The sequence below is a fragment of the Mobula hypostoma genome, chromosome 2 (assembly GCF_963921235.1).
Source record: "Mobula hypostoma chromosome 2, sMobHyp1.1, whole genome shotgun sequence".
In the NCBI taxonomy this organism is placed as follows: Eukaryota; Metazoa; Chordata; class Chondrichthyes; order Myliobatiformes; family Myliobatidae; genus Mobula; species Mobula hypostoma.
In genome coordinates this window covers 95,428,274-95,445,035 of record NC_086098.1, presented here as the reverse complement: position 1 = coordinate 95,445,035, position 16,762 = coordinate 95,428,274, and the positions used below count along the sequence as shown (strand labels likewise).

At 41.6% G+C, this 16,762-nt stretch overlaps 1 protein-coding gene across 12 annotated transcripts in view; it reads right to left on the bottom strand.

Moving 5' to 3' along the window:
- The window catches only part of adgrb3 (adhesion G protein-coupled receptor B3), an 835,097-nt gene that overhangs the window by 264,365 nt on the left and 553,970 nt on the right, over positions 1–16,762 (bottom strand). The gene's annotated exons all lie outside the window — the stretch shown is intronic.

Here is a 16,762-nt window from a genome sequence, read left to right as displayed (position 1 = left end):
GCTTATAGTATCTTCGATGATATTAGTCACCAACTTCCATTCATAATTCATCTTTTCCTTCCTAATGACCTTCTTAGTTCCCTTCTGCAAGTTTTTAAAAACTTCCCTATCTTCTATCTTCCCACTAGCTTTGGCTTCCTTGTATGCCCTCTCTCTTGCTTTTACTTTGGCTCTTGCTTCACTTATCAGCCAGTGTTCTTCCATTCAAAAACCTCTTCTTATTTGGAATGTATCTGTTTTGCACTTACTTCATTTTTCGCAGGAACTCCAGGCATTGCTGCTCTGCTGTCCTTCCTGCTAATGTCCCTGTCCAGTCAACTTTGGCCAGTTCCCCTCTCATGCCATTGTAACTTCCTTTATTCCACTGAAATTCCGACACATTGGAATTTAGTTTCTCCTCAAATTTCAAAGTGAACTCAATCATATTGTGATCACTGTTCCCTAAGGGGTCCTTAACATTAAGCTCTCTTATCACCTCCAGATCATTGTACAACACCCAATCCAGCACAGCTGATCCCCTAGTGGGCTCAACAACAAGCTGTTCTAAAAAGCCATCCTTTAGACATTCTACAAATTTTCTCTCTTGAGGTCCAGTACTGGCTTGGCTTTCCCAATCCACTTTCATGTTAAAATCCCCAACGATTATCATGACATTGCCCTTCTGACATTGCCTTTTCTATATCCTGTTGTAATTTGTAATTCACATCCTGGCTGCTGTTTGGAGACCTGTATACAACTACCATTAGGGTCCTTTTTCCCTTGCCATTCCTTAACTCAACCCATAGAAACTCTACACTTTCCAATTCTGTCATCCTTTTCTCATGATTTAATATTATTTCTTATACACAAAGCCATACCACCCCTTCTGCCTACTAACCTATCTTTCCAATACACCGTAGATCCTTGGACATTCAGCTCCAAATGGCAGCGATCCTTTAGCCAATTTCCAGAGATGGCTACAACATCATACTTGCCAACTTGTAGCTGAATTTTAAGATTGTCCATTTTACTTCTTGTACTTTGTGCATTCAAATATAACACTTTCAGTCCAGTATTTGTTGCTTTCTGTTTTAACTGCACCACACTTCTATTGCTCTGTAACTCATCCCACTGGCTGTGATTATGCCTGTACTTCCTATCATCTCTGTTGCATGCTACCTTTATAATTCAATTTTTTAAATTATTTATTCTTATTTTACAAAGCAGCACAGCATGTCATAGAGCAGATACAGTACAGCATATTTACACAGCCATCCCATGACAGGAAAACAAATAAAACTTAGAGACAAAAAGAAGTTCTAATTTAAATTTAAATTAACATACAACCAAAATTGATCCCACACGTCTTGCACTTTTTCCTCACTGTTAATTCTTCCCAACATGTGTTCATATGATGAAATCTTAATCATTTCCTCAGTCCATTCCTTCACAGTGGACATCTGGGTTTTTTCCAGTTTTGCAATGCAATTCTTGCAACTGTGATGTGACCTACCTTTAAACTAGTAAATTTGTCATTGTTTACATTAGGTATCATTGTCCTGTCACCCAAGAGACAAAGCCGTGGGCACAAGGACAGTGGAACCCGAACAATTCCCCAACAAATCAAGAACTTTACACCAAAACGGACGAACCATGGAACACTCCCAAATCATGTGAAAATATGTGCCCACCTTATTTTTATATTTCCAGCATAAATTATTATCAACAATCCCCATTTTGTAGAGTCTAGTTGGTGTCCAATAATATCTGTTACTGAATAAGTTTCCCTCTCGCTTCCCTAATATGTCTACCCACATTTGACAAAATATTTGACCACTCATTATCTTCAAAATCGCTTCCAAGATCCTTCTGCCATACTGCTTTGAGATTGTTACACGATTCACCCACAGAATGCTTGAACATTTTATAAAACACTGATGCTTTATGAACTTCCTGTGGTAATGTGAAGTATTCAGTTAAGGAGTTACTTTGTGGGTCACTGTTCTTAAATATGCTACTAATGTAATGTCTTATTTGTAAATACTTCCAAAAATTCCCTTTATCTACAAAGTTATATTTCCTCTGTAAATCCACGTATGACATAAAAATCCCATTCTCATAGAGATCACCTACTGTATTTACACCTTTAGTCTTCCATTCTTTCCAGTACACCATTCTTTTCCCAATGCTTATCTCAGGGTTATTCCAGAGTGAGGAGTATAACTGGTTTAAATATGACATTCTACAGGCTTTATGAATTGGACTCCACACATTCCTTGAGTGAAATAGTATAGGGTTTAGATTAGTCTTGTTTTCCACATGTTGTGAGAGGATGTTAAGGGGTGAATGTGGTGCAGCCAGGCTCTGGTCTATAATTACCCAATCTAAATCAACATCAGCCCTGTCCCAATGTTTAGCTAATTTGGTCATTTCAAAGGATAATTTATATGCCCTGACGTCTGGTAGACTGAGCCCACCCATGTCCCTGGACATACACATTTTACTCATTTTAATTCTGGGCTTCTTCTTATCCCATAGAAAATCACTGATAACTTTGTTGTATTGCTTGTAGATCAAATCTGATATATTTAAAGGAAGCATCATATAAAGATAGTTAAACTGAGGTGCTATGACCATTTTAACTACATTGACTTTACCCCAGAGTGACAGTCTCAGTGCCCCCCACTTATCCAGATTATTTCTTATCCTACTCAATAATGGATCATAATTTAAAGTAATTATTTCATCCAAATTCTGACTGAGTTTGACCCCTAGATACTTCATTCCAACTGGCACCCATCTGAAATTAAACTGAGATACTGAATTTGAACAACACAATTTTGCCATTGGCATAGCCTCAGATTTATTGCAGTTGGTTTTATAACCAGATACCGCAGAATATAATTGAATTGTTTTCATTAGTGGGGTAAGGAATTAGGAGGGTCAGGAATCAGTAATACAATGTCGTCAGCATATAGCATCAGCTTATGCTCCTTTCCGCCTCCCTTCACCCCTCTAATATTTGGATCTGCTCTGATCATGATTGCCAATAGTTCCAAAAAAATCATAAATAACAGTGGGCAGAGAGGGCAGCTCTGATGTGTACCCCTTGAAATGTTGAGAACTGGGGATATGATACCATTTGTAGTAACTGCAGCCTTAGGGTTTTTATACAAAATTCGAATCCATGATTTAAAGATAGAGCCAAACCCAAAGAATGACAAGGCTGTGGTTAAAAATCTCCACTCAACCCTGTCAAAGGCCTTTTCGGCGTCCAGGGAGATGGCAGTAACTGGGATACTACTTGAGGAGTTCAGCCATGTTAAGTGCGGTAATCTCCTTAAATTGTCAGTTGGGGATCTGCCTTTAATGAAGCCAACCTGGTCAGTATTAATTATAGATGGCAATACTTTCTCTAATCATGAAGCCAGTATTTTAGTCAATATCTTACAGTCCACATTAATTAGGCTTATAGGCCTATAACTGGAAGGATCTACTGCATCCCTGTCTTTCTTTGGGATCAACGATATTAATGCTTCATTAAATGTATTAGGTAAAGATTCCAAATTAAATGCTTCTGAATAGATTTTTGTTAGAATAGGAGCCAATATGTCCAGAAATGTCTGATAATATTTAACTGGGAAGCCATCCATACCTGGAGATTTCCCCATTTTCATAGCCGCAGTCTGACCTCATCCTCAGTAACTGGGGCATCCAAGGACTCAGCTTGTTGTGGGGATAATGTAGGCAATTTTATGTTAGCAAAAAACTGATTCAGCTCTTCCTGGTCATGGTTAAACGGTGATGCATATAAATGTTCATAGAACTGTTGAAAGACTTTGTTTATTTCTTCAGATGATGACAATAATGTATCCCTTTTCTTAGTTACAGATATGACACTATTCGTATTCTGCTGCTTTAAGTATCATGCCAGCAACTGATGGCATGAACATTGACTTCTCTAACTTCCGCTAGGCCCCACCTCCCCCTCGTACCCCATCTGTTACTCTTTTTTATGCACACATTCTTTCTCTCACTCTCCTTTTTCTCCCTCTGTCCCTCTGAATATACCTCTTGCCCATCCTCTGGGTCACCCCCCTCCCCCGTCTTTCTTCCCGGACCTCCTGTCCCATGATCCTCTCGTATCCCCTTTTGCCTATCACCCGTCCAGCTCTCGGCTCTATCCCTCCCCCTCCTGTCTTCTCCTATCATTTTGCATCTCCCCCTCCCCCTCCAGCTTTCAAATCCCTTACTCACTCTTCCTTCAGTTAGTCCTGACGAAGGGTCTCGGCCTGAAACGTCGACTGCGCCTCTTCCTATAGATGCTGCTTGGCCTGCTGCGTTCACCAGCAACTTTGATGTGTGTTGCTTGAATTTCCAGCATCTGCAGAATTCCTGTTGTATGCCAGCAACTTACCAGCTTTGTCGCCACCTTCGCAGAAACTTGTTTTTAATCTAAGAAAGGCATGTTCTGCTTCTTTGTTATATATATTATTTAGCTGGAATTTCAAAATGCACAGATCTTTGTATAAGTCATTGGTACATTGTCTTGATAAGACCTTTTCCAATGTGGTTATTTCTGCTTCCAGATTTTTTATTTGCTCCATTATTTCTGCTTCCAGATTTTTTATTTGCTCCATACTTTCTTCCTTCCTTTTAGATGTTTGTGCTATTAATTTCCCTCTTATATACGCCTTGGATGCTTCCCATACCGAGGACAGCTTTACTGTGGTCCCTACGTTCAATTCAAAAGACGAAGTCAGATCCTCAGCCAGCTTATCACTAAAATCCTCATCTTTTAACAGCATAGAATTCATTCACCATCTACTCCTCCTTCCCCTTTCAGTATTTAAATCAGTTTTAATTTCAACTGGTGCATGGTCTGATAATGCTATTGGGCCAATTTTGCAGTCTATCACCTGTTCTACAATGGAGTTGGATATTAGAAAAAGAATCTATTCTAAAGTAGGATTTATGTCGATGAGAGAAAAATTTACATTCTTTTCCAGATGGATTCACTAATCGCCATATATCCACCAGACCCATATCCTCCATAAGTTGATGTAAGGCAGCCTTGTCCCTAGATACTGGTGATGTCTGAAATTTGCTTTTATCAATAACAGGGTCCACTACTTGGTTAAAGTCTCCTGCTGAAACTATTTTTCCTTCCTTGGTACCTAAAATTTCGTACACCTCGTTAAGAAAGTCTGGGTCTTTCTTATTACGTGCATATATGTTACAAAGTACTACTTTCACCCCATTAATAAGTGCATCTATACAAATTATCCTGCCTTCCTTGTCTTTAAATTCCCCAAGCAATACAAAATTAAGTTTTTTGTTAACTAAAATCATTGTCCCATTTTGTTTGCTATTAAATGATGAATAGAATACCTGGCCCACCCAATCTCTTCTAAATTTCAGTGCTTCAACATCTTTAAAATGTGCTTCCTGGACAAATGCAACATCAATTTGTTTATCTTTAAGGTATGACAAAATCTTTTTCCTCTTGATTGGATTTCCACACCCATTAATGTTCCATGATATGAAATTAACCATTTTCATGTCCTAAACTTCATGCACACGTGCAAAAATATACATTTACCCGGATGGCTGAGTCTGGAATGCAATAAAATGAAAACTCCCCAAAAAAATCTGAACTCTATCCCCATGCTCAATTATTACCAGCAAACACTGCAAATGCTGCACTCCCAAACAACAAGTAAACAACCAACATAACTCAAAAACATAGAAATAATATATTCCTGTCAGATTAACTAACAAATAAAAACAAACAGGCAGGATAAACTCCACAAAGAAACAGAAAAGAAAAAGACACATGATATGGGCCGCAAAGTGCCATGCCAGCTAGTAAGCCTAGCCCTAATCAAACCGCTTTAACCAGCTCCCCACCCACCTTGTTATACCTAAAAAGTAATCTCCACCTATTACTGTAATCATATCCTGTCCCTCAGTCAGTACCAGCGCCGCAGTTTTCCTGAATGAATTTCTCTGCTTCTGCAGCAGTAGTAAAGAACTTGTTTTTTCCTTTCCACGTGAAGCATAGAACTGCTGGATAAGCAAGTGTATACCTCACGTTGACTTTTTGCAGCATTTTCCGAGCTGTAGTAAACACCCTCCGTTTTTCAGCCAATTCTCTAGATGTATCTGGAAAGAAGGAAACTTTGCATCCCTCCCACACAACTCCTCTTTTTGCTTTGGCTGCTTGCAGCACTTTCTCTCTGGCCAAGAGCGCAAGAATTGTACAGTATTAGGACCAGCCTGGGAGGGCGATTCTTGCTCGGCCTAGGAGCTGAGGCCCGATGTGCCCTCTCAATCTCAAACTCTGCGTTCAGTAAGATGCCAAATCCTTCAGACATGATTCGTTGCACACACTTAATCAGACCACCCGTTTTTGCACCCTCCTTTAGACCGATCAGCCTGATGTTGTTGTGTCTGCTCCTGTTCTCCAGCTCCTTGACACAGTTCCACAGCAGGTCCAAGTGTTTATTATTCTGCTCGCTGGCACCCACCAGTTGCACAGTGGCGTCCTCCACACTAGAGAGGGGGCCCTCGGCTTCCGTCAGCCTCTCTTGAATGGCATTGACCGAGTTCTTCAACTCTGTTGTCGTTTCCTTAATTGTAGATACATCAGCAGCCACCAAGAGTAGAGTGGAACTCCTACAACTAACCTCAGCCAGTATATTTTACATGATGGAGCCTTGGGCTGTCTGTGTCATTAGTGTGGCTTGAACTTCGGAATGTGGGCTCTGTCTTGTAGCCACACGGCTCGTTGTCTCGTTCTTAAAAGGTCTTGACATTGTACAGAGTTATCTCACAATGTTGTTATTAGCACTTTTAGCGAAGAAAGCAAACAGTTTCTAACTGCGGGACAGCTGTATCCAGACAAGGCGGGATAAGTATGCTGTAATTAATAGAATTTCATGGTGGGTTGTCAGAGCTCCGCTAACGTGCGGCCATCTTGCCCGGTGCCAACGTGACTCCCCTCGCATGCTATCTTTGATTTATTTCTCTTTTCCTCTTCCTCAGCCCTATCACTCTGGTTCCCATCCCCCTGCCAGATTAGTTTAAACCCTCCTTAACAGCTCTATTAAACTTCCTGCTCTGATATTGGACCCCTTTCGCTTCAGGTGTAACCCGTCCTTTTTGTACAGGTCGTACCTCCCCCATAAGAGGGCCCAATGATCCAGGAACCTGAAGTCCTGCTCCCTACAAGTCTCTCAGCCACACATTAATATGCTTGATCATGCTATTCTTGCACTCATTAGCACTTTGGCCCTCACCCCATCTTCCCGCCACCACAACAGGGCCAGAGTTCCCCTTGTCCTCACCTACCACCCCACCAGCCTCCGAATCCAGCACATTATCCTCCGCAACTTCCGCCACCTTCAAAAGGACCCCACCACTAAGCCCACCTTTCCCTCTCCACCCCTCTCCGCTTTCCAAAGGGATCGATCTCTCCGCGACTCACTTATCCGCACGTCCATCCCCATGGATCTCCCACCCGGCACTTATCCCTGTAAGCGTAAGTGCTACACCTATCCCTACATCTCCTCTCTTGCCACCATTCAGGGCCCCAAACAGTCCTTCCAGGTGAGGCAACACTTCACTTGCGAATCTGTTGGGGTCATCTATTGCATCCGGTGCTCCCGATGCGGCCTCCTCTAGATCAGTGCAACCCGACGCAGATTGGGGGACCGCTTCGTCGAGCACCTCCACTCCATCTGCCACAACAGACAGGATTTCCCGGTAGCCACCCACTTCAACTCTGCTTCCCATTCCCATTCAGATATGTCCATCCATGGCGTCCTCTACTGCCATGATGAGGCTAAACTCAGGTTGGAGGAGCAACACCTCATATACCATCTAGGTAGTCTCCAGCCCCTTGGTATGAACATAGAATTCTCCAACTTCCGGTAATTCCCTCCCCCTCCCTTCCTCTATCCCTATTTCACATCACCTCCCTCATAGTTCTGCCTCCTTCTACTACTGCGCATTGTTCTCCTGCCAATCACCTCCCTGCTTCCCCTCCCCCACCCCTTTGTCTTTCAAATTATTGTTTTTTTCAACCACCAGCATTCTTCAAACCCTCCCCAAAGTTCTTCCTTCAGTCCTGACGAAGGGTTTCGGCCCGAAACGTCTACTAATCTTTTCAACTGATGCTGACTGACCTGCTGAGTTCCTCCAGCGCATTGTGAGTGTTCCTTAGACAACAGCATCTGCAGATTATTTTGTGTTAGTTGAAGGGTAATAATTGTTCCTGAACCTGAGGTTCCTGTGACTCCTTCTTGATGGTAGCAGTGAGAAGAGAGCAAAACCTGGATAGCGGGGTCTTTGATGAAGGATGCTGCTTCCTTGTGGCAGTGCCCTTTGTAGATCATGTGGAGGGCTTTTCCTGTGATGGACCAGTTTGTGTTGACTTTTCTGTTTCTTGCCATTTCTGCTTCCATATTAGGCTGAGATGCAACTGATCAGGATACCCTCCACTGTGTGTTATTACCCCTTAGCTAAGAGACACAAGACAATGCAGGCGCTGGAAACCGCAGCAACTAACCATCTTTTGAAGGAACACAGTGCGCTGAGCATTATTTGTCAAGAGGAACGGGGCTTTTGCCATTTTGGTTCAAAACTCTACGTTGTGGAAATATTTTTTTCTCCACTTAGCTAAGCAGCTTACCTGCGATGGGAGAGTGGAATTGAATTAACATTCTCCCGTGCAGCTACTTCTATTTGTAAATAAGTCATTAACAAATTAGCTGCTGTCTCTGAACATGCCCGATTATTCATCCAGTTCATTTACTCCATTAATGCAATAATTACTTTTCAAGTTCTTTTCAGAGTCCTTCTGATTAGTGAATCATTAAGGTAAAGAAGGGAAAAAGAAAATTACCTCCCAGTGCCAACAAAAAACATGTGGCTGGACAGTGGCATACCATCTATTTGAAACCTGCAACTGTGCATCCCTTCCAGAATCCCAATTAAAAATATAGAAACAGGCAAGGATTACCATCTAACCTCCTGCGACTGCAAACAAATCTTCTACTCAGTAAAGTGACAGGTTGGGAGGACTCCTGATGAGACTCGGCTGTCTGGCCATCTGCATGCTTCTGTTTGTCTCCATGCTCCTTTCCAAATGGGACGGGTGTGAGTGCCATTTGAGAGGTGAATAGAAATTCAGGAAGAGGGTAGGGAGATGAAGAATACAGTATCTTGAGAGGCTGCCCATAGATTGTAATTGTTACTAAACTACAGGGAGATATACTGCATTGTGTGGATGAGAGTAGGTAATTCAGAACACCAAATAGTGAATTAATACTCAAGTTTTGAAAACTGCAAACCCTGTACTGGTTTTCTTCTGTGGCTGGGTTAGTTAGAGTGCATGTCAGAGCAGATGACACAGAATGGAATACATTTTCCACTTTACCATCTGTGGTTCTCTGCAGGAAAGGATAGCCTGCCCACTGTAGAATCTGCTTGCTTTTCATGTCATTAATTTTAGGGAACCGCATAACAGGCATGTCCTACAACAAGCAGATGATTCTCTCCTCTTGATTACCACCCAGAGTGCAAAAGAACCTAAAGAATATGTTCTCTCTTTAAGCCAACAAAAAGCAAGCAGGGTCAACAAATCAGGCTGGTTTTCCTTTTCCTCATCAAAGATATACTCATGTGCTCTTCTCCAATTGACCTTCACTGTTTGACCGTCACTCCTAGTTTTGAAAAGGGGTCCTTCCCAGTATCTATGACTGTCACATTTGATATCATGAACCATTGAGGACAGAGGTATGTTGTTTGCCAGATTGTTTGTTGGCACGACAGAATTAGCTCTTCATTGTCAGCCACCATAGATTGTGAAGGATACTGCATTGCTTACAGGGAGAATGTTTTGTAAAGGTCAAAAGTGAAGGGCAGCAGGAAATATGGAATCATGTGACAATTCACAGAAGGAAAAACACTGCCAGAAATCATCTTTCGATCAGTGACGGCAAGCGTAGGGCAGACATACATTTCTGTCCATCTTTGTTAGCCAACATTCTTCAATAAGGCCTCCAAGTTATTTGTCTATTTAATTTAATTTTGAAGTTTGTAGCAGGAATTAATTAGTTTTTGCAGAGTAATATCCTATTTCACACCAGTATAATGACAAATGACAATTTGAAAGCGACCACATACAATGCTTTTATCACTGGGAATAATATAGATTAAATAATAGACAGCAATAGTCATAGGCAAAATTTTAAATGAATAAAGGTAAAATTATCCTTCAGGCCAATGCAATTTTTAGTTTTGAAAAATACAGGCTATACATAAGGACACAAAATAAAGTATTGAGGTGAGATATTATGGATGTATAGAAAATTATGATGGATATAGAAAGAAGTGAACGTGCACAGGCTTTTCCCCCTCAGGTCGGATGAGACTAGAACTTGAGTTCATAGGGTTAGGGTGAAAGGTGAAATATTTAAGGGGAACATGAAGGGTGGAACGAGCTGCAAGTGGAAGGTGGTAGAGGTAGGTCCAATTGTAACATTCAAAAGAGGACTGGAAGGAGGTCTTGAAGAGAGAATACAGGGAGTTAGGTAGAAGGCTGGAATGGAGGACCACCAGGGTAGTAATCTCTGGATTGCTGTCTATGGCACGAGCCAGTGAGGGTAACAGTCAGATGATTTGGCAGAAGAATGCATGGATGAGGAATTGGTACAGTGGGCAGGGTTTCAGATTTCTGGATCACTGCGATCTCTTCTGGGGATGGTATGACCTGAACATAGGTGACACCTGAACCAGAGGGGGACCAATACCCTTGTGGTCAGGTTTGTTAGAGCTGTTGGGGATGGGAACCAGAATAATGGGGCTGAGATGGGGCAGCTGATATACAAGTAGATGCAGTGTGTTGTGAGAATGTAAGGAATGACAGGCAGATGAAAGGGCAAAATTGCAGTCAGTGGGATGAGTTGGAGTGTAACATGGGGGCAAAATTGAAAAGGGTGCTGAATACAGGACTGAAGGTTTTACATTTAAATGCACGCAGCATATGGAATAAGGCAGATGATCATGGAGACCAATTAGAGATCAGCAGATATGACGTTGTGAGTATCACTGAGTCATAGCTAAAAGATCATAGTTGGGAGCATAACATCCAAGGATACACATTGTATTGAAAGGACAGACAGGTAGGTACAGGGGATAGGGTGGCTCTGTTGGTAAAAAATGAAATCAGATCCTCGGAAGGAGGTGACATACGATTAAAAGATGTAGAATCCTTGTTAGTAGAGTTAAGAAACTGAAAGGGTAAAAAGACCCTGATGAGAGTTAAATACAGGACTCCATACAGTAGCCAGGATATGGAATACAATTACAACAAGAGATAGAAAAGGATGTAACAAGGTTAGAGTTATGATAGTCATGGGGGATTTCAATATACAGGCAGATTGCAAAAATCAGGTTGGTGCTGGATCCCAAGAGAGGGAATTTGAAGAATGCCAATGAGATGGCTTTTTAGAGCAGCTTACGGTTGAGCCCACTAGGGGTAAGTTAATTCTGAATTGTGTGTTGTGTAATGAAGCAGATTTTATTAGAGAGCTTAATGTAAAGGAACCCTTGGGAGGCAGTGATCATCGTATGATGGGGGGGAAGAGCTAAGATGGCACCAGAGGGTGACTTCTTCGAGCCCTTCTACGAAACAGCTTAAATTTCTCTCTTTAATGTCCCTTCTTTCTTTCTCAAAGTTGTTGGATTTCTGTTGGAGACTGTGATCTTCAGCTGCACTCAAACTGTGGTACTTCACTGAGGTGGGCTCCCACTCTTGCAGCTCGCCGACAGGGCGTTTTCTCAATATCTCCCGGAACAACCTAAAAGACATGCACTTACGGGGTGCAGTCTCGCACGGCCCTTGTGGGCAAATGATTCCTTGCTGGTGTCATTGACTGAAGCGTCACAGGAGATCGGAACATTGAGACAGCCGGTGCGGCTGTCAGAGGCCTCAGTGATTGGGTGATCGCTCTCTCTCGTTGGGTGGGGGGGGGAGAGTTTGCTGCCAATTCTCGAGTTAGCGACACTGAAAATAAAAACAGCACTGCAGACTGTAACATTGAAACAGCAAGCTTTTAGTCTCTCCTCGCTCTGTGGAAAGGCTGACACCTCTCTTCTCTCCTTTGTTAGTAAGAGACAGAGCTTGTGGCATGTCGGACCGTTGGGTAAACAGTGGTTTTCAATGGACTGCTCTTGGTGTCTTTGGGGACTTTGCTATTGCTTGCATAGTAGGTGATGGGAAGGCTAAAGCCTTTTGCATTAAGAGCAGAGAGGCTGAGGAGTGGAGGATTGATGCCTTGCTGCTGCTTGTGTGGGAGGAGGGAGGGGTGCTTTGGGGTTCAGGTACAACAGTATCATTTAAGGAACATTTAGAGAGGTAGATGGAGAAGACAAGTTTTGAGGGATACAGGTCAAATGCAGGAAATTAGGACTAAATGGGTTAGCATGGACTGATTGGGTTGAAGGGACTATATCCATGTGGTATTGCTCTATAACTGTATAACTCTATACTTCTTTTGCGGTTGCTTAACTTTCACAGCCAGTATTCATTTGGTAGGAGAGTTGCATCTCAAACAAAAGATAATGGGTTTAAGTACCACTTTATAAGCTCTAGTACTGAAGTAGAGTTTGCCGTGTTTAAGACACAGTTTAGAACAAAATTGAACATTTCTCATTTGTCTCAAAGAGTACCAGCTGAATACTCAAGAAACTCAACATTGTCAGGATAAAGCAACCCATGATTACCACTCAATCCATTACCGTCAATATCACAAACTTGTGCAGCTCCTTCCTAGCTGACATGTACAGATACCAAGACTTTCTCATCAGCAGCTCCAGACCCATGACCACTTCCAAAGCCATTAAATGTAGGATAATATCAGGAGATGCAGATTTCCCTCCTTGACTTAAAAATGTCATACTTCATTGATTGCTGCTGGATTAATATCTGGGAACTTAGGTATGGGGACAGTTTCACCGGGATTGGAATGGCTCAAGCAGGTACCATCTCCAGACAGGCCCTTCAGCTCATCTAGTCCATGCTAAACCACTTAAACTGCCTAGTCCCATCGATCTGCACCTGGAGCATAACCAACCATACTGCTACTATCTATGTACCTATCCAAACTTCTCCTAAACATTGAGATCGGGTTTGTATGTACCACTTGTGCTGGCAGCTTGTTCCACACTCTTATGACCTCCTGAGTGAAGAAGTTTTCCCTCCTGCTGCCCTTAACCCATGAACTCAAATCGTAGTCCCACTCAAGCTCAGTGGAAAAGCCTGTTACATTTACATTATCTATACCCCTCAGAATTTTGTACACCTCTATTAAATCTCCCTTCAATCTTCTACATTCCTAGGAATAAATTCCAAACCTATTCAATCTCATAACTCATCTCCTCCAGTCTTGGCAACATCCTTGTAAATTTTCTCCGTACTCTTTCAATCTTTCCTGTAAGTAGGTGACAAAAACTGCACACAATACTCCAAATTGGGCCTCACCAATGTCTTAGACTACTTCAACATAACATTCCATCTCCTGTATTCAACATATTGATTTATGACGGCCACTGTGCCAAAAGCTTTCTTTACAACCCTATCTATCTGTGCTGGCACTTTTAATGAATTATGGATCTATATTCCCAGATCTGTTTGTTCTCTGCCCTCCTCAGTGCCCCAATGTTCACTGTGTAAGACCTATTCTGGTTGGTCCTACTGAACTGCACTTGTCTGCATTAAATTCAATCTGCCATTTTTCCAACTAGTCCAGAACCCACTGCAAGCTCTGATAGTCTTCCTCACTGTCCCCTACACCCCCAATCTTGGTGTCATCTGCAAATTTGCTTATCCAGTGAACTACTTTATCATCCAGATTATTGATATAGATGACAAACAACAACACAACTAGCACTGATCCCTGTGGCTCTCCAGTAGTCTCAGGCCTCTAGTCGGAGTGTGAACCATCTACTACCACTCGCTGGCTTCTCCCATAAAGCTGATGTGTAATCCAATTTCCCACCTCATCTTGAATGCTTAGCAACTGAACCTTCCTGACCAACCTCCCATACGGCAACTTGTCAAATGCATTGCTGAAGTCCATGTAGACAACATCCACTGCCTTTCCTTCATCAACTTTCCTGGTAACCTCCTCAGCCATGATGACTATCGTTAATCAGCCCACATCTATCCAAATAGACATATATCTGGTCCTTTAGAATACCTTCTAGTAACTTTTCCACTACTTTTGTCAAGCTCATTAGCCTATCATTCCCTAGTTTATTTTTAGAGCATTTTTATACAGCGGAACAACACTAGCTATCCTCAATCATCTGGTACCTCACCTGTTGCTAAGAATGACTTAAAATCTTGGCTTGGGCCCCTGTAATTTCTGCACTTGCCTCCCACAGAGCCTGTGGGAACACCTTGTCAAGCCCTGGGTATTTGTCCTTCCTAATTTGCCTCAAGACAGCAAACACCTTCTCCTCTGTAATCTGGTTAGGGTCCATAACTTCACTGCTGTTTTGCTTCACTTCTATAGACTCTGTGTCCATCTCCCGAGTAAATACAGATGCAAAAAATCCAGTCAAGATCTCTCCCAGAAACACATATCAAATTTGCTGGTGAACACAGCAGGCCAGGCAGCATCTCTAGGAAGAGGTACAGTGGACGTTTTGGGCCGAGACCCTTCATCAGAACTCTAGGGTCTCAGCCCAAAACGTCGACTGTACCTCTTCCTAGAGATGCTACCTGGCCTGCTGCGTTCACCAACCAATTTGATGTGTGTTGCTTGAACTTCCAGCATCTGCAGAATTCCTCGTGTTAAGATCTCTCCCAACTCTTTTGGGTAAATGCATGGATTATTATTCTAATTTTCCAGAGGACCAATTTTGTTCCATGCAATCCTTTTGCTCTTAACATGTCTTTTAGGGTTCCCCTTCACCTAGGGCACCCTCTTGCATTCTTGCATTCTTTTAGCCTACCCGATTTCTTCCTTTTTCAAAAGTATGTCATTTGTTCCTACCTGCCTATACCTTGCTATGCATCTTTCTTTTCTTAAGCAGAGCCATAATGTCTCTTGAAAATCAAGGATCCCTAAACCTGTTATATTTACCTTTTATTCCGACAGCAACATATACAAACTTCGTACTCTCAAAATTTAACTTTTGAAGGCCTTACACTTACCATGTACACCTTTGCAAGAAAACAGCCTGCCTCAATTCACACTTTCTGATTCCATCAAAATTGGCTTTTCTCTAATTTAGAATCTCAACCCACAGACCAGACCTATCTTTTTCCATAGTTACTCTGAAACTAATGGTATTATCATCATTAGATGCAAAATGCTCCCCTACATGAACTTCTGTTATTTGCCTTGTCTCATTCTCTAATAGCAAATCAAGTATCACATGCTCTCTTGTTGGGACTTCTCTGTATTGATTAAGGAAACTTTCTTGAACATACTTAACAAACTCTATCTCATCTAGTCCTTTTACGCTATGGAAGTCCTTGTCAACATGTGGAAAGTTAAAATCACCTACTACAACAACCTCAAGTTTCTTTCAACAATCTGCAATCTCTCTACAAATTTGTACCTCTAAATTTCTTGGACAGTTGGTGGTCTATAATAGAGTCCCGTTAATGTGGCCATACCTTTCTTCTTCCTCAGTTTCACACATAAAGCCTCACTAGACGACTTCTCCAGTCTACCTTGATTGAGATTTGTAATGACATTTTCCCTGACTAGCAATGCCACCTCTTCTCCTTTAATCCCTCCTGTTCTGTTGTATCTAAAGCAACAGAATTTCAGAATTTTGAAGTGCCAGTCCTGCTCCTCCTGAAACCAAATCTCACGAATGGCTACAATATCATAATCCCATGTGTTGATCTAGTATTAAAAGATTTGGATAAATAAAAAAACATGCTAAAACCATAATAATCATCATACTTGTTAAGTTTTATTTTTAGGTAAAGCTTAAATATTAAATAAATAGATTATCACATAATAGTTACTTTATTCTCATTATCTGGTAATTTTTTGTTGCTGTTTTGCCAGCTTAGGTAATTATTATTTTGACATGCATTTGGTATTCAATGCTCGACAGTGGCATAAAGTGAAATTAGATTTGTCTGTTGCAGGAAAATGCTGTTAAACTGCCTTATTTTCTGTTCTGAGCTTAATTATCAACAGTGTAAACTGATGATATTTAAACACCAGTCAACACAAATATGTTCTTTTTCTTCTTCGCATTCTAGTGACGGGGGTGGGGGTGTTTGGCAGGGTATCAAAATTAGCCAGGTCACATGAAGGGATCATGGCAGTAGAAACAAACAGTTCTATGCTACAGTCTATAGTTAAACATAACCCACCAGTCCAGTTATCTAATTCACAGCAAGAACTGCACAACAGTGCCATATCATCAATCTGGGTCAATTTAGTGCCTTGTTTCAAAGTACCTTGGCGACTTAAAGAATGAATGTCACTACTAGAGCATCATCCAATTACAGCACAAAACACAGTTTCCACATTTAAGAGCAGATACAAAAACATACAAATACTCTCAAGAATCAGGATAACTTGCATAATTTTCCATCCACAATTCTTAATATTGGCTCAGCATCCAAGAAATGTACTTGAACACAATTTTATGAACTCTACCTCACACGATATATTGAAGTATTTATTGTTATGTGACTCTTCCATATACAGTATTACACACACAGTTGTGTAATCACAAA